Raw genomic sequence first — 18,701 nt, forward strand, 5'->3', positions numbered from 1 at the left:
CGGTGAACGAGGCCTATCGGGCTAATTCGTAAGACGCGATTTGTCCCGAAAGCGAATCGAGATCTTTATTCTCTCCTCTTTACTTCTGTTCCCGTCTCGAGACTGCTTTCGACTTCGTATCCGCCATTTTTTTTTTTTTTCAACTCACGGAAGTCATCGAGGAGGGCCTCTTCTAAAATCGTTGTCGACGATGAACCGTGCGTTTCGCGTTTCCGGTGCACGCCGAGAGAACCGGGCGAAAGAACAGGCGGGAAAGCAGGTGTTCCAACCACCAGCTTCGCGATCTACGGTGTCTTTAAGAATCATTGGTTCTTTCTTGGATCATTGGCTCTGCCAAAGGTTTTCGAAACTTTCAAGAGATCGCTTTATTCGATCGAGTTTTCTCTTGGGAAAGGAAATGACGTCTTACATATTGTGAAAACGCGTTTGAAATCGCCAACTTGGTACACTTGGCAAAAGGGGATCGAGAACCCTCCTCTTTCGCGTTGTAGGCAGTTACCTTGTCCATTACGTAAACTGTTCGCTCTCCCACGATTCCTTTTACTATTGCATAAAATTAAAAGGAACCCCCTTCGTTCGATGACAAGCGCGTTTGTTGTGATATTTGAAAACGACGAAGTAATTCGAAGCGATCGTTCCGAGATACGTATAAAGGGAAAAATATATGTATAACAGGGACGAGGGGAGGCCGGTGGCTGAATCTTCGGAAGGCCCCTTTCCGCGTGCTTTCCAGCGATTCCCATGGCTGCTCGATCCGAAAACAATCGAGAGCGGTACGGGGACGAAGGAAATCTCGGCAAGGGTGCGAGCAGAGAGGAAAAAGGGAACGAAAGAGCGGCAGCAAAGGGTCGAGCCGAGGTCTGGTCTGGTTTTACGACTCGAAACTCGAAGCCCGTTTCGATCGCTTCTTCCTCGTCTCTCCTCTGGAACCGTGGCCAACGGCACGTCGACCGAGTACAATAACTCGACGCGATTTTTGCGATCGAATGCCACGCGTGCATGCCAGCCTAAACAAACGGCATCGAGCGACATCGATTTCTCGCTGGACGATGAACTCGTTTTCGATCCTTCACTTCCGTCAACGATTTCGCGAGTCAACGATCGTCGCTGCATGAACGGGAAGCTGACTGTTGGAAAATCAGGAAAGAATAACGTTCGGAGGGTGAAATAACTCTTGACCTACATCCCCTTAGATATCTAAGGGTGACATCGGTATGACGCGTCGCAAGAGTCATCCATATCCCCTTCCTCTTCCAGTCTACTGTGTATACCTATAGTCCATAATTACCGTCTAAATCATCAGTCTTTCGCGACGAGTGTCTCTATCGGAACGATTAAGAACGTGATTCCTATGTAATAGGTAAACTTTGTTAGACAGGAAAAGTGGTCTTCTAATATTACAGGCTGAAACGCAACGATCGGGAAAATAAAGATTGCGAGGATAAAGGGTCAATTTATCGGTGATCGGATAACAACGCCGCTCTAAATGGAGGATCCTTTTTTCACGTAACGATGAAAAAGAACCAATAACGTTCTTAGACGATAGACCGCGTACGGAGCGACGCGTTCGCGCGCGGCTCTCCGAGCTATTATTGGCTGTTTTATTTATTAGACCGGAAGGAGATGGGTGTAATTTCATGTAAACTAATAAAAATACTTGGCGCGAGCGAGAAAAAAAGTTACGACAAGACCGATATTCACGCAAAGGCCTCGTGCGACTGAGAGACCGGTTGCGGTCTAATCCTGAAGCCTTCTCTCTGTGCCTTTTATAAACGGAAGCAAATTACCGTTCGTTCGGCAAAAAGAGAGCGTTCGCTTGCGAGACGACTCGAGACAAAAACCTATCGATCAGCGCATAAGCTACCTGCATAAATTTATCGTATCGCATGCGAAAATTCTTTCGCGAACCTCGGCTCTGCAATTAAATGTACTCTTTCGTATCTTACATACGTAAACTTACGCACGGCTGAAACGAGTTCTTATCGTTCCAAGATTACGCAAACGAACTCGTATTGATAATCGTGCACGCCGACTTTGGTATTTACGCCACGCCGGAGGATCGATGCTGGTTTTCAGAAGCAGACGCGATCGAAGAAGAGATTCACGAGTGGCGAACGCCGGTCGCGTTGTCGCTCGGCAGCGCGACGAGACGCGCACGTAGCCGAGCCAGACGGCATACGGAATCGATCCTGAGAATCGAACTTCCGCCGCGACGGTGAGCTCTTCCGGCACGATGCCTGTTCGAGGGTAGTCGGCCGCGTCGACGAGACACACTGACTTCGTAATTCCTATTCGCCGTTTCTCCGTTCCCGACGTTTTCCACGCTCACATGGCTACGCGACCAGTTTCCGCGGTGCTTCTTCTCTTCTTCAATGAAAACTCCTCCCGCGATCGTTTCAAATCGATCTCTTTCGTCGATCACCCAGATCTATCCCGAGATTAGCCTTTCTTCCTCCCGCCGGTTTTCCAACATTCAAAGAATCGTCTTTGCTGGAGCGGGGCAAAAACTCTGATTAGAAAAATGAGAGAAAGAAGAGACGGATTTTTTCTCCCCTTTCGCTGAGTGGAACGACAATTGTTAAAAAATCACTCGGTCAGTGGTCGTGCGAGAAGGAAAAGGGGCTAAAAAGAGCGAAGCGAATCACGGAATAACGAAACGATGAAGAAGAATAAGAAGAGATCAATGTCGAAGAATAAGAAGAGGAGGAAGCGGAGAGGGCAGATCTTCCCGCGGGTTAGGTCCGTGGCTTCCTTCATCCTTCGTGCCCGAGCTTCGGCTGTTTTCATGGCCGTCATTTAGTAGGTTCGTTCACCCCTGGGCGCAGGGCCGCGCGAGAGGAGCGGCGAGGCCGGAGGAGAGAGAAATCGGCGACGGGCAAAAGAGGAAGAGGAAGAGGAGGAGGTTGGAGGTGGAGGTGACGGTGGAGGCGGCAGCAGAGGAGAAACGGAGAAACGTGGCAGAGAGGAAGACGGAGAAAGAGCGGGAAGAGAAGGAAAAGGAGGAAGCGGGTAGTGGGGTACGGGGAAAAGAGGGTCAGACGGCACGTAGTACTGCTCGACGTGCAAGCCTAGGAGGCGCGAGAGGGTGCAACGGAGAGACAGAGACAGAGAAGGAGGGGTGAAGGGAAAGAAATAGCGAAAGAGAGAAGGATAGAACGTGATGGAGTGAGCGAGATGGAACGTAGACGAGGAAAGCGAGAAGGGTCGAGAAGGTGGATGAGGAGAGAAAGAGAGGCGATGTGGTGTTGGTGGTGGCGGTGGTGGAAGCAGGCACGCAGGCAGGCAAGCAGGCAAGTAAGCAAGCAAGCAGGCAGGCAGGCAGGCAGGCAGGCAGGCAGGCAGGCAGGCAGGCAGCCAGGGGCAAGCATGCAGGCGAATAGGCAGCTCGGTTGCGTGGCGAGAGCTGCGAGCGGAAAGGGAGGAAGGTAAAGAAGGGAGCAAGGGAAAAAGAGTTCAGGCAGGTCTGGGATCGGACGAGGGTGAATGCGTGACGGTGTGTGTCGTAGGTACTCTTCAGCCCGGGGAACGCTGCCTCTCCTGCTTACTTGCCTGCTTGCCTGCCTACCTACCTACCAACCTACCTTCCTTACCTTCCTTACCTCCTCTCTCCTCTCACCTCGCCACCATTCTTACCTCCTTGTAAACCTGCCAGCCGGCCGAATAGCCGAACCACCGGACAGCCGGCCACCGCGTCTACCTCTACGCCTCTCCCTCGTCTTCTTCTCCACCTTCGCCTCCTTTCCTATTCTTTTATGCCCCTACCCTACCCGCTCTATCGCCGTTCCTAATGGACGATCGTACGCCGAGTACAAACGTAAAGGGAAAGTCAAAGAGAAAGAGAGAAGTCTAAATTTAGGTGTCCGCCGGAAGTGCGCGTATCGGAGGAGGTTCCGTGCATCGGATCCGATCGCGGGGAAAGATAAGGTTTACGCAGGGAGATTCAGCCCGGTGGGGAAAGGTTCCGCGCTTCTCTTTCTCCAGCGTTCCCGCGTTTTCTCGCTCTTCGTCTCGCACCTCGCCGCACGGCCGACTAGTCCGCTGTGAATGGTAGTGCATGTTCTTTCAACTCGGCTCAGTCGTGACATTGAATTCCCTCATGTGGGTAGACGTTACGTAATTCTGGCAACTTTGCGCGGCACTTTCCTCTCGTGATCGCCGGCATAGACGAAAAGACACGATTCGAAATTCGATATTTGAAATTCGAATTCAGCGCGCAACCCCCGCGCGGGTTGTTCGAGGGATTCGAGAAAGAAAGAGGAAGACGGAAGCGTTTCACCGAGTTTCGGTGATACCGGAACAGAGGTCGGGCCGGGGAGGCGGAGTTTAGCTACTTGTTGAAAGTTGGAGAAAAGCACGAGCCAAGCCTCGCCGTGGCAAAGTCGAAAGCGAAAGTGGTCTCGTGTTAGAACACGAATCACCACGAAATCGATCACGTTTTTTGGAAATTCTTTTACCATCGACCTAAGGGATCGAATACGACATCATCTTTCGACCAAAGCGGCTCTTCGTTTCGATATCGAGATAATTTATCGTTGAAGGGTACACGCGAAACTGGAAACCGTGTCGAGGAAACGGGGCGAGCGTCTTGGAGTGTGCATCGGACATAAAACTGGATAGCGGAGCGTTTCACGTGGCAGCTGCCACTCAAACGCGCCACCTCGTTCCAGTTATGGAAAAATACGCGGAACTGTAGCCAGAAAACTTTGCTCTTCCCCTCTCGTAAACGGCAAAGGGAAACGTCTTCGACATTCAATTATCCGGCTCTTCTCTCTCGAGTACGCGCGCTAAGCGTTGCGAACGCGGCACCAACACCACCGCCACGCGTTTTAACCCCTTTCGCTCGTAATTTTCCCCTTGCGGTGAGCTTTCCAACAATTTTTTTTTTTCTCTCTCTCTTCCTTTTTTTATTTCGAATCGAGACGCGTTCGCTCGCGCGGAACAAACGCTGCGTTCTTCTCAGCCACGACAAAACGCGTATTATTTCTACGCGGTCGTAGTCGAGGCTCGTTCGACGGGACATTCGTCAGCGTTCGCGGAACGATTCTCGAAAGGAATCGTAAGGAAGAAGGGGGTTGTTCGTCGATAAAGCGACGGATAGGAGAAGAAAAAAGGAAAGATGAAAAAAGAAGAGAGAGGAAAGAATCCTTGGAGGAGTCGAAAAAGAAATAAGCGTTGGTTGTAAAGGCGAGAGGAGCGTTCGCGATGGAACGACCTCCGGCGTGGCGGAGGGCGAGGGCGGAAACTAAAGAAGAACGAAACGGCGCGGGGGAGGGTGGAAGACGATAAGGCGGAATCAGGGATTCGTAAAACGACGTAGCCGAGCACCGGAATGGGTCGTAATGCGCGGCGAACACATAACCTTAAAAACAAGCAACGAGCAAGAGCTACGGGGGTTGCGGAGACAGGGTGTAGGGGGTATGTATATGTGTGTGCGAGGTACAGGGTGCGCGGAGAGTAGGAGGAGGAGGAGGAAACGGGGCAAGTCTCTGCCCGGTTTCTCGGTTGGCTTGCACGAGTTCACGAGGGACCGCGAGGAGCCGCCGCGGGGGCAGAAGCGGGCATATATCCCGCGCGGAAGGACTGTGTGCGTTTTTCTCTGTGTGTGTCTGCTCGGCTGAAGGGAGAAGGTGGATGTGCCGCACCGTAAACGAAACGATGCCGTTGACGACATTTGGAACAGATAATGGCGCGAATGTGCCGCGGGGGTGAACGAACCGAGGGTTGGACTGGGTTCGGTTGGGTCGGCTCGCCGTTGGGTTGGGTTGGGTTGGCTTGGCTTGGCTTGGTATCGCATCAGCTATCGATCTTATAACGCTGTGTAACTGTGTGCTACCCGTTGTCTCTTGGTTCGCGCTATTCCCCCTCGCCTCTCCCTCTCTTTCTTTGTCCGTTGGTCCTGATTCTTTGCGCGATCTTTCATCCAGTTTTGTTGCTCGTCCTTTTTCTTCCTTTGTTTCATCTCTGTTACTTTCGGTCGATCGAGGGCAAACGGAACTCGCTATTCAACGCGACGAATTATTTTACAGCCTCGTTCGATGAATTTCTTTAGGTCAATCGAGTGCTCGAGGCTCGAAAGAAATCTGACATACATTCGGGCTGGATTTCGAACCTCTAACGCAAACCACCCTGTCGTGTGTCTAGCGAGTGACACTGGCAACTAGATCTCTGTCTTCTGACTTCGTTTCTCTACAGCCTCCCTCTCACTTCTCTTCCGCATCCTCCTTCTTTCCTCGAACGTTTTTCCTAGCTACTCCAGCAATGGAGCTCGCCGCAATCCACCCCAGCCCCTACTTATCTACCGGTTTCGCTCGGTGCGTGCACAGTGTACACACGCGTGCACCAACTCGGAGACGTTAATTTTCCGGGAAATTATTTCCGTGAGAAAAGCCGTCTCGGCTGACTACTTCGAGTCCCGAGCGTCGCGCGGCAATAAGAGCAGCGAAATCAACGGACCGGCCTCGCGATTCTTGACCCACCAATTTATCGGTCACGCGTTTCATTCTTCTCCTTCTTCCGACACGAAAAGAAAAACGGAAAATATAACGAATGCTGTTGCCTCGTTAAAACTTTTCTTTTCCTCGAGGCGTGATCGTCGTCCCGAAAAAAAGAAAAAAAAAAAATACGTGTCGACTCTGCTGTATCTGATTTCATTAAGAGCGAATAAGCTGAAATGGAACGAAAACCGATGGAAAGTGGGCGGATGGGATGGCAGGGACGCGGAGAAAGAGAATCGCGTCCGTGGATGGAGCAGTGCAGAAGCCGGAAGTCAGTTTCTCGGTAGACAGGTTTGATTTCGTTTAAAACGGCGCGGTGCACGGGCACCGGTGGAGACGTGCCGATCAGAGCTGTCAGGTTATTGTCTCGGGTTTTAATGGAACATCACGAGGCGCGAAATGCCGCTGCGTTCAACTGAATTAAATGTTGGCGCGGTTTGCATTGAGGACCTCCGCATCCTCGTCCTCATGGTAGTCGTCAACGACGATATTGGCGGCAGCAACGACGTCGTCGTTCGCCGTGTCACCGTCATCGTCGCCGTCGCCGACGTCGTCGTCGTCGTCGTCGTCGAGGCCGATGCATAATGGAGCTAGGCCATTGGATAGGTGGTACTTTAATTCCGGGAGAAGAGTTGACGGAGAATGAGAAACAGAGAGAGAGAGAGAGAGAGAGAGAGAGACGAAGAATGGGATTCTGAGAAGAAGGAGAAACGGGGACAAGAAAGACAAGGAGGGAAGAAAGATACCGGTGGAAGGAGAAACGCCGTTGAATAATTGAGAAGCGAGCAATTTAGGGATGGCGAGTCTTCCCATTACCGTGAACCCTCTTCGAACGGACCCTGCGTTTCGCCTTGTCACCGAAAACGGTCAGGATTTTCGCGGCGACGAGGTGCCAGGAATAATTAAAACCCGTTACACCGTTAATCGCGTTAAGAGAGTCTTTGCTTAATTAACTTGTCTGCTCTACTCTCCCGTTACTCGGGCAAGCGAGAAAAGAGAAAGGGGCGCGCGCGCTAGCCCGTCTTCTTCCAACTTGGACCACCGGAAATGAACGAACAAAGGGTGTTACCAATGACGGATCTCTGTCAGAGACTTTTGCGGTTTCACGCGAATTGGCCAAACTATTCCGTTCGTAAGACGACGAGTATTTTACAGGGCGAAAAATGAACCGAAGGAATCTACATCTCGGTATACCTTCTTTCTCGTCCTGGACGAGTAAAGAGTGACGCTCGTAAAAATACGCATACGTGCTAGTTGAAGAGCGGAAAATGCATCTCAAGGATGAAGCACGACACCTCTCGGTCGATCTCCTATGAGACAAGATGTAACATGAAATGACGTTACGGCTTCCGTATCCCATTGAAAGGGAAGCGCAAATTCCATTTGCCTCCGGTGCTACCGCGAATAAAGATGTAGGGGAACCATAGGGATAGTCGAGCATCGGCTCCTTCGAAATATTTACGTTCGAACCACGTCGAAGATCCAGTAGCGCGGCGAGGGGTTTTTAAGAAACGAATCTACGAGAAAAATCTCGGCAGAACTTGTCGTTGGTCGACAATAGGAATATTTTTTCGAGAATCCACTCGGAAGACGCGTCTTTCGATCGTGGAAGCGTGCTGGTCAGCCAGCGGAAGTTGTCGCGCGTTGCCCATCGCGATGACGAAGGAACAAAGAGTGGACGATGAAGAACCGCGAAGGGAGTGACACACGTACGAACAGCGGAAGAGAAAACGGAGAGGGTAAGCGTGGAAAAGAAAAGAGAAGCGAAGAGAAGCGAAGAGAAGAGAAGCATGATTTTAAATATAGACGCTAGCTCGTCCACATAGGTTCGATGCTTCTTCATGTGTTGCTCGCGAAGGTGGTGTACACAGTGGTGTACGCGTGCTCGTAGAGACACGTTGGAGCGTGTGTACGCACGCAACAGCGTGTTATCAAAGGATTGGAAGGCAGTCGAAGCGGCTCTGCATGAAATTTTGCGTGCATTATAAATGCTGGCAGCCTTGCTGGTGGGACGGAGAGCAGCCGCCCCATTGCTTCGACAGAGAGGAGAATAAGAGAGATCGAGAGACAGGTGAGCGATGGGCAGAGGTGAAGAGCGGAGGAGAGCGGACGAGAGGACGCGCGTATGGAGCCCCCCCCCCCCCCTGCCCATGCCGGGTTAGGTTGGGCCTGAATCGTTGGTTGGACGCGACTCTAACCTACCGTAACGCTATAAAAATAACGGCTACCCTCGTCCTTCTTCCACGCGGACTGCTCGCCGTCCGCTCCTCTTGCTTCTTCCTGCTGGACGATCCTGCTTCCTCGTCGCACCAACGATCATCTTCTATTGGCGACGTTACTCTGTTACGCACGCTGCTGCAGGGACGATGATCATCGAACACACAGAACAGAGGGAGGGACACCGGAGGGGGCCTGAGGGGGCTAAGAGAGAGGGGGATCGGGAGCAAGAGAGGACGTTACGCGAGTAAAGAGCAAAAGGAAAAGTAGAAGAAGAAGATAAGGAGCGAGCGTGCGTGCGGACATGTGTTCACGCCGCGTAAAAATTATTCCTACCCTATTGTAACTTCGATGACGATTCGATGACTTTTAATCGCGGTGTATTCTACTGGCAGTGTCACCGGTTTGCTGCAAGCTCCCCATATCGACGGGGCGAAGCTTTCTCGAACCGGTTGGCACCTGTTCCATGGTGTTTCAGTCGGCCACGGCCTTTCCTTTATAATGGAGAATAAGAAACCGATGGAGGAGCGCGGCGTACGTGGTAGATCGGCCGATGGGCCGAGACGGAACGAGGGGTGGCAAGACGACAGGAAACGCGGGGAAGAAAACGTCCAGCAAAACGGCCTGGCCGACACTTGCGGTATCCCGTGAAGGTCGGTCCGACGAAGCAGAAGAATCGTTTCTCGCCCCGAACGAGATCGTATCGCGCGGATTCGCGCGTTCCGATAAAAGGAGGAACGTTCGTTAATATCGATGCGCGAGAAGCGATCGAGAGATATCGAAACGGTGCGGCGAATCGAAATGATGCGGCGAAGAAGCAAAAACGCAAGGAAGTAAAGAAAAGCGTGTAAAAAGAAAAAAGAAATAAAATGGCGAACCGAGTGAATAGCAGGAAGCAAGGGGATGAACGCAAGAAGCTTGACCAAAAATCACGAGCGACGATGATCGAGAAGTCCTCCCACCCCGGTATTCGTCGAGGCCGATGGCTTTTCCACCCTCGGCATCGAAATGTTGCCCCCCCCCCACTCGGGCCTGGCCCCTTGAGCAACGGAAGCTAGGTTTCCTCCACCCTCCGCGCGTCCATGAAAAGCGTGCACGTGCTCGGCGGCTAGCAGCCAGGACTGGCAGACCTGTTCGCAGCCAGGCCTGCCACCGCAAGGGCACGTACACGCCCCCTACGCGTCGCCTGCATCTGGGGATGGCTGCCAGCCTAAAGGGTAGGTATACGCACTGGGAGTTACGTTGGGGTAGGCCTAGAGCCGGCTTGCGTGGGCGTGGGTGGCTCCACCCCGTCCAGGCTCATCCTTCTGGGGGATGAAAAAATAGAGAGAGCCAGGTGGCGAGAGAGAGGGAACGAGTAACCGGGTTAGAAACGGGAAGAGAGAAACGATGCTAGAGGGAACAAGAGGTGCCAGATGAAAGGTAGAGAGGGAGAGAGATGGCGAACAAGAGATCGGGCTAAAGAAGAAGGGGCGAGAGAGAGAGAGAGAGAGAGAGAGGGAGAATTAACCGGAGAAATAACCCTACCTATACTCTTGCCGATCACGCGTACGTACGCATATGCGTGCGGTTTACTTCTTCTCCCTTTTACCCTCGTCGCTCATCGTAGCCGGCTAACGCACTTACACACACCGGTCCACCCTCGCGATCCGCCCCCACGTTTTCTGGAATTTTTCCTTCGCAACGACGCCAGTCATCAACCCTGGGTGCAACGAGCTGCGGTCATCCACCTAGCGTTGCCTCGAAACTCGAGACCCGCAGCCGCCGGCCTCGTTCTTTTAATGATGGCCTGCCTTGCCTTGCCTGCTCGCCTGCCTGCCTGCCCGCCTGCCTGCCTGACTGCCTGCTAAGGGGAGGAAGGGCGAGACGATCCTCGTTGTTGGCAATTAACGGTGCAAAGAGTCTGGAAGACAACCTAGCCACCGAAACACCGGAAGCTAATTCAGACCGGCGTGGCAGGTGTCGACGAAAAACCAGCAAACGAAACTGGTACCCCGCTTCGAAACGCGTCGCTCATCGATGCGCAACTTTTTGCGAATTTTCAGAAAACACGCTTCGAGTACTCTACACTCGATTTTGCGAAAGATCTTTCGATTAGCTTTCTTTCACTCCCCCCTTCGTCTGATTCTTTTTGCCTCCACTCGTGACACCATCAGGGATTTGAATGCCAGACTAAATTGCGTACTTTTGTACGAGGACGAGATAAAACGCGAGGAGACATTACGAATTGTTGAAAAATTCAGTAGAAAGCGGACACTGATGCTGTTCAAAGGTTTCGATCGACTCGAGGTTTCGATGAGACAACGCGATTAAAGTTCACTAGAAGTTCGAGGACTTTAACGCCCAATTTTTGTCCTTGTCTTTTGGAAGGCTTGCGAACGAACGAACGAAAGGAGAAACGCGAGAAGATATGGTAACGAGCAAGAGAAGTAGGAGAGAAGAGAAAAACATGTATCAGAGAAGGGGAAGAAGAGCACGAGGGCAAGTAAGTGGCTTGGATCGGGCCCTGTGTCGGCCTTGCTTGTACCCTTGGATTTCGGTCGGTGTCCTTGGCACTGATGGCGGCCACTCGGCCTGGTACCACTTTATTCTCTCCGTCTCCTCCCGTCCCGGCTTCTCCTCCTCCTCCTTCTTCTTCTTCTGTCTCCTCTTGTTCGTCCTCTTCCCTGGTTCACCCTTTCTCTCCGTCCTTCCTTCGGCGTCGTTCATTCCTTCCAGTCCCTCTTTCTTCGTGGCTCTTTTATTTATTTATTCTTTTGGGCCGTCGGCCGCTCTTTGTCCCTCGGCGCGCCGGCTGGTTGGCTGCTCGCTCGGTTGGACGTTGAACGTTGGCTCCTTCGAATACTTGTGCTCAGGGTATACTGACCTACCACGACTGCCAGCAGAAAGTACCTGGCGGCTCTGAGTACACACCTCACTTCGGCGGGCCCGCAAACTTCGGGTACAGTCACCGCCAGCAAATCGAGATTCCATCGAGCTGCTTGGAATTTCATCGAGACGCTGTGTTACCTCGAACATCTGTTCATTTTTTGAATAAATTCAACTGCGATAGAAAATAAATTCCCTCTCTTTCTTCGTTTACTTTAAAAACCTTTCTACCAGCAGACAAAATTCCTTTCCAAGCAATGGCGACAGCAGAATTTGCCCCGTTTCACGACAACACGCGCGAAAAGAACTCGCGTATTCGTTGCGGGATCAGCGTAACGCGATCTGAAAAGTATGTCCGCAAGCCAGCGGTTGGCGTTGACGCGCGAAACGTATAGGAGACGACCTGATCAGCCGACTGCGCGTGCATCGAACGCACAGCGATCGTTGAACAAAGCGTTGTTCGTTGTGTTAATTTCAACGATGGTTTATACCGGTAGCCACGGTGTCAATTACCGCAGGAATAAAAATAAATTAGATACTAACCGCTCGTACCCGTCTACGCGCATCATCGCCTTCGCGAGCTACGACGAGCACCGAAACGGGCACACGGGCCGCGGATTTCCATCGCGCGAAGAGAGGAAAAACGAAGGAGATTTCGTGCTGGACACCGATTTCCCGAGGAGTCGAGCGGCCAAAGCAGGCCTCCTCGTCTGCATGAGTCGTCGCTCGAAATGTTATCGAGGCGAAGCAGATAACAGGCAGGTGCGGATACGAAGCTCTGGGTGTAACAACCAAAACGCACGCGAAAGCTCTCGCGCGTGACGAGACATCGCGGTCGGCTGTCGAACTGCGTTGAATCGAGAGGCGGACCGACTGAATTCAAGGTAAAACATGCGTCCATCGGTCGACCGTGTACCGCACGAAGCACCTAGATGTTTCTTTCGCGGAAGAAAACACAGAAGAACGTCCTGTTTTCTAGGCTGCCTCCATTTCCGTGTGCATTCGAGAATTTTCAAGCAACGAATTACAATCTTCTCTGTTCGCGGAAATCAACAAACTTACGCTCGGTTATGAAATCCCTAGGGCGCGGGCGCCAGAGAAAAAGCTAGTCTAATCAATTTCAAACGGTTGCTGGAGAAAGGTCTATGACTTTGAGGCGAGAAAAATTGCAATTCGAAGAAGATTATTTTTAAACGCGAAGCAACGTTTCGCCATCCCCCTCGTGCACGCAGGTTGCAGCGTTTCCAGTCGTGCCGGCGCGGCGTCCCGTGCTCGGGCTCGGGCACGGTCCCTCGCAAATAGCGCAGGGTACGCGGTGCGAGCAACGGAAGAAAACGAGGAACGAAGAAAGAGTACGAAGGAAGGAAAGAGAGCCAGTGTTGGACGTGTAATCGCGGCTCAAGTTAGGACGGTCAGGGGAGAGAGTAGAAGGAAGCGGTAAGTAAGGAAGAAGGGCAGGAGGTGCGGTGGGTTGTCGTAGAAGGATGAAGGAAACGAGCGGCTAGAGGGAGGGGAACGGTGTGGTTCGGGGCCCGATGCTGACGACGATGCCAGAGATGGTGAAGGAGGAGGGGGAGGAAGAGAAAGAGAAAGAAAAGAAGGGAAGAGAAGAGTAGAGAAGGAGGGAAAAGGCGGGAGGGGCAACGCAAAACCGCGTGCGGCAGGTTCGGGTTCGGCAAGTTGGCTTTCGTTGGCAATCGCGTTCGTTCGGCGCGCGAAGGTCGGGATCAATGGCCGTAGGACCCTCCTGGCTATACGGGGCCCGCGCCGTACCGCGGTGAAGTCGGGAGGGGGATCGAGATGGGCCGAGAGGCGCAGAGAAGGGAGCCCCGGCCGGCATGCTCGATCCTCGGGCCCGAGGGCCGCTGGTGGGGGAACCTCGCCACCCGGAGCCACAAGTTGGGTACCAAAAGAGGAGAAATTGAGTTGGCGCACCGGTGCACTCCTCCTCCCTCTCGTCCTGCCGCCGCAACCACGTTCCACGGTGTCGAGGGACCGAACGAGAAACCGATGGAAATGTGCTCGACGCGATACTCGAACAAATAGAAAAAGTGAAATCACACGATACCCACGATATATATTAATTCAGTATCCTGAATGATACACGCGACTCGTTCTCTTCTCGGGCACGAACAGACTAACCGCGAGTCCATCAACTATCGCTAGTCTTCTTCTACTGACATCTCCATTTTGTCTCGCGTCTCAAGGGGATCGTTGACCCTGTCTCTTAAATTCTTTCGCTCGTTAATATTTAGCTCGCACGGTTGTTCGTTTACGGTCGCTTACAATTCCCACAGTATCGTAGCACGGACTCATCCGATGGGCCGGGTAGTTGTCGAGTAAATTTCTCTTTCGCCGAAGCGTGCCAGGTAACTCGTTCGATTCGGAGCCGAGGTAAACCGGTCGAACGAGTAGCCCGAGTGGCTATCGAACCGAATTTTCGTCGAGAAGTATCTTTTCCGCTTTGACCGGCGCTCAGCGCCGCTCTTTCCTTTCTCGTTCGCTGTCCTCCAACAGGCAGTTTTTCTCGCGCCCGCTCGTTTCCTGGCGTCTTCCAGATACGGAGGAGCGGTCGACGGGCCACCGGAAAAGGGGCCACCGTGAGAAATCCGGGGGGGAAGAGAAACCAGTGGTCGTAGACCTTCGGCCTCTCCTCGGTTCCGTGGTTCGACGGAAACGTCGTTGATAACGATTATGGTGTTCGCGGAGCCGGTCGACCCGTTGAAAAGGAAACGCTTCGAAGGGCTTCCCCCGCTCATGCCCGACCGATATGTTCGACAACCAATCGACGTTTCAATTTTCAGATTAAATTCGTTTTTCGCCGACCAATTGACCGCTGTTAATTATAGAGACGCTAACGATAAAATTTATTTTCCACTTGTATTTCGTTGATATTCAATTTACTTGCGCCTGGCAGCAAACAATTTTTTTTTTTTTATAAATTTGCGTGTGGCGGTAGAAAAATAATATCGCTAAATCCTGCACTGCTTTTCATTTATGTACGCGGTGGCTTTAACAAGATATTCGCACATCACCGCTCATTTTCACGCGTTAACTTTGCCCCGTTGATTGGTCGCGTTTACAATTTATATCCTTCCTTGACAAATATTTTCCGAATTTTCGGTATTCTTGAAATATATTTTGAAAGGAAACCCTAATGAATGAACAAAATACGCGATTATACTATTTACACACAGTATACATTTATTTAGGGCTTACCGCGAATTCTCGATATTGTTTTTGCCCGTGCACCGTAACGAATTTCCTCGTTTAAAACAATTTACGATATTAACATCTCTGCGTTCACAGTTGTCCTTCTTTTTCCCGCGTACGAGTAGAAATTCCCGGTAAACATTCGATGGCGACGCGTTCATTTTGAACGTCCTAGCTCCGCGTTCGAGCGGGTACCACAAAATGGCGATTAGACGGCTGGGCCATTGCGTTTTAGAGTTTAGAGGCCGTCCTAAAACGGAGGGGACCAACAGAGGCCCGCTCGCCGATGAACCGGGGACTCCTCCTTTTTTACTTTCATCCCACTCCAAGTGACCACACAACGTTCGACCGTGCCTTCTCGCTGGGTCCTCTCGCATCTTACGTATCGTGTCCTGGCATCGTTTCTATTTCTACTTCCATTACTGTCATTCTTCTGCTCGTAACCGAGGCATCTATATTTCATGGCCGGTTGGCCGTGCTTCCGTGCCGTTGAAAGAGTCATCGTCGTTCAACGTTTCTCCCTCTTTCGCGTTCCTCCATCGATTCGACCATGCTGAATTTCAACAGATTTTCATATTCGCCGTATCGCGAGATATCGTGTTCGGTAAGTCCCGCGAACTCGAAGCGAAATGTGGGGCAAGGAAGAAGAGAAGGATCGGGAGAGGAGAAAAAGCAAAGTGGGACAAGAGAGAAAGGGTAAGGGAAACAGCTGCGAACCAGGCGTTTGCGGTTTAGAAAGAGAAGTAGAAGGGCAGGATCCCGACCTACCCGAAATTTCATCCGGTTCTCGAGGCCCCCACTCGTTCTGTCCCGTTCAATGGCCACTCTTTCGTCGCAGGCCTACTTTTGCTCTCGCATCGAGAAGCGAGAGACTCGGTTTATTCTACGGAACGCGCATTGTGTTCGAGCCCTTTTCTCTTTCCTTCAGCAGCCAGGCTCTTTCGTACGCGAAATCCTGGCGCGGGGTCTTCTTGCCCCGTCCTATACGTACTATATATGTATACCTCTCTGTTCCGCTCGTTTCTCTTCCCCTCCGTTCTCGTGTACAGGGAACAGGGAACAGGGAACAGGGAACAGCGAGTAGCTGCTGCACGTACCAACGTACGATCGTTCTTTCAACGCGAAGTAAAAAGTGGTTTCGATTGAAGCGCGGGCCGAGTTCGACCAGTTTCGCGAAGCAAACAGCGAAATATAGACGCCTCTAACATCACGAAGAACGAGAACGAGGTAACGTTCCAGTCTTTCGCATTAAGCGCGAAAAACGATGAAAAGTCTCGAGCAACGCGATCGTTTCACTGGGGTTCGATTCCGTAAATAATTTCGCGTCCGATTCCGATAATTAGGATACTTCCACGTACACGGGAAATTAATTGCGCTACTCGAATCCGTGACCGGTTGCACAATATTTCTGAGCAAATATTCGAAGGCTCTTTGAGAAAGTTTGCGTTTCGACAAGAGCCGAGCAAAAGATCGAGTCGGGGCGGAAGTTTTTTCGAAACTTCCCAGGGATTTTTCGACGAACGAGTAAAGCAAAGATCGGTGGGCAGCAAGAGCTAGAGGGTATGGTATTATTTTAACGCGAACGTTTTAATATCGGATAAAATATCGCGTTACCAAGCATGATTACACGGCGACGCTGCGATATTAATAACGCGTCATTTGGATAACGTAATATTCATACGGAAAAGCGGGATACCCTATCGACGGATTTTGCAAATAACCTTTAAATAAATATCATTAAATTTCACGCTCGGTTAAGTTCGAGAGCTAATTACAATCCCGTTTTATCCCCGGGAAAGAGGGAGAATTTTTGTCGCGTTCGCCATTTAGACGTTCGCGATTCGTCCGGCGAAACGATTCGAAATATCTCTCGTGCGCGCCACCGTGGCCGTGTTTCAATAATCCCGTCGATTCGATGAATCCGTTTCTCCCTATGAATTTTCACGCGAGTAACAGGTTTTTTCGTCGGACACCGGCAGCAGGCCTGTCACGATCGCGAGACGTCAGTCGAAAAATCCATTTCGCCGTATTACGCGCGACCGTTGCCGACTGTGCGCCGACAGAAAATCATGAAAAACAAAACGAAAAAAAAAAAAAAAAAAGGGCGAATCGATTGTCCGAGGCGGGTCCATTACGCTTTATTATACGCTCGAACCCTCTGCGCGATCCTCTTCGTGGTTTCCCGTCGATCGCGAACTTCTCTCTTCCTCTTGCGCTCTGTGTGTGTCAATTACACCCTGACGACGCAAGAGAAATGAAAAACTACCGAAGGGGAACAGGCACAGGGAGAGAGTAGAAAGGGTAGAAGAGTGATGACGAAAAGGGTAACAAATTATTTCGATCGATTCGAACGGGCCTTGGACGAGCTAGTACTCTTCATCGTGTACGTTCAGGAACGGCGATAAGACGCGGGGATATTAGACGGCGATCATTGCTGCATCGCGGATTTCGCTTTTGGGCCACCGTGTATAAGCGCGCGGTACCGGTGCCGGTGCCGTGAACGCGTATGCGTGCAGGTCTCTACTTTACGTTTCACCGCGGCACCCCTAACCGTGGCTTATGGTCGTCAAAGGGATGCACGCGTGGCCTATGTGCATAATACCGTGCATCGATATATACAGAGGAAGAAGTCTGTACTGGTGGTCGATGTACGCGGGTGTGCGTACGTGTGCCGGCTGCCTTCGACGCTGCGTCGAGGACGGTGCAACGACCCGCGTCGCGGATCGAAATTGCGAGGTCGAAGCGATGATCGAGCCGAGCCGGTCCTCCAACACATTGTGTATACCGCGAGCGACGCGGTCGACGTTAAAATAGTTGCCTCGGCCGGACGTCGACGCCACTCGACGCCGTTCGAATAAAAATCCCTCTGCACTATGCATATACACTCTTTCCCTCCCTCGTCCCAACGTGCACGCGTCCCGACGTTTCGCTCGACGAGCCGCGATCTTTTGTCGCGAACGAACGCGTTCAACCGATTCGATTCGTTTGAGACGATCGACCGTGTAGACCACTCGGTTAGGCTGCCAGCTCTTCACGCGCCGTGTCGCGATTCGGTTCGCCAAGGTGAAGCGAACGATCCGTGTTTTTTTTTTTCTCTTTTTCTCTCTCTCTCTCTCTTTATCAACACTTGACATTTCCAATTGTCAAACTAATAAAGAAGAATCATGGAGAAGAAAAGCGCGCTTTTCCTAGCGCGAAATGAACGTTTCGAGCGGAAGAGGGTCGGTCGGTGACCATGAGGTCTTGGAACAGCTGTCCGGTTCCCTCGTCCGTCGAAGGGGAAGGCGTCAGGGGCATCCTCGAGCGGTGTTCACCACCATCGCCGACCGACCGGCCACCTTTCCTTCTATTCCATAACGTTTCGACCGGTCGATAGCATCTTAAATGCAATTCGCTCGCTTCGTAACAGCTAATTTTAAGCAGCCTATTTATGCTGCTGTTTATTCATTCATGCCGATACCACGGGCCGAGGGGCTGTAGCTGCTCGTTTCGTGCGGCTTTTCCATTCGTCCTGCGGCTCGACTGCCCCCTATTTCGAACCTGCCACACCGAGAGGGTCGCGGTCCGTGTTTTGCCAGCCGTGCACGCACTTCGCGCGGTTCGTCTCTTATCAAGGCTCGAAGGATTTCACGGATTTCCTACAATTTCCGAAAGAATCGAAGATCGATTTCAGGTGGCGCGAGTTAATCGCAGGGGATCGACGTCCTCGTACTCGTAGTACCTCGTAACCGGTGTAATCGAGTCGTAATCGGTGACGAGTAACGAGCCCGATAGCCGAGAAACGATCGAGCAGAGAGCGTGGCTCTCGTCCTTAGCGAGCGAGCGAGCACTCTCGTAAACTTGGCAAACGTTGCGCAACGCGGTTACGCGCTTACGACCGCCTCGATGTCTCTCTTTCTCTCGGAAGAG

The 18,701-nt window shown here is 51.8% G+C and overlaps 1 long non-coding RNA gene across 3 annotated transcripts in view; it reads right to left on the reverse strand.

Annotated features, from left to right (window-relative positions):
* LOC117603829 (uncharacterized) overlaps positions 1 to 18,701 on the reverse strand; it is a 120,979-nt gene that overhangs the window by 33,004 nt on the left and 69,274 nt on the right. The gene's annotated exons all lie outside the window — the stretch shown is intronic.

Source organism: Osmia lignaria, chromosome 11 (assembly GCF_051020975.1).
Source record: "Osmia lignaria lignaria isolate PbOS001 chromosome 11, iyOsmLign1, whole genome shotgun sequence".
Taxonomy (NCBI): Eukaryota; Metazoa; Arthropoda; class Insecta; order Hymenoptera; family Megachilidae; genus Osmia; species Osmia lignaria.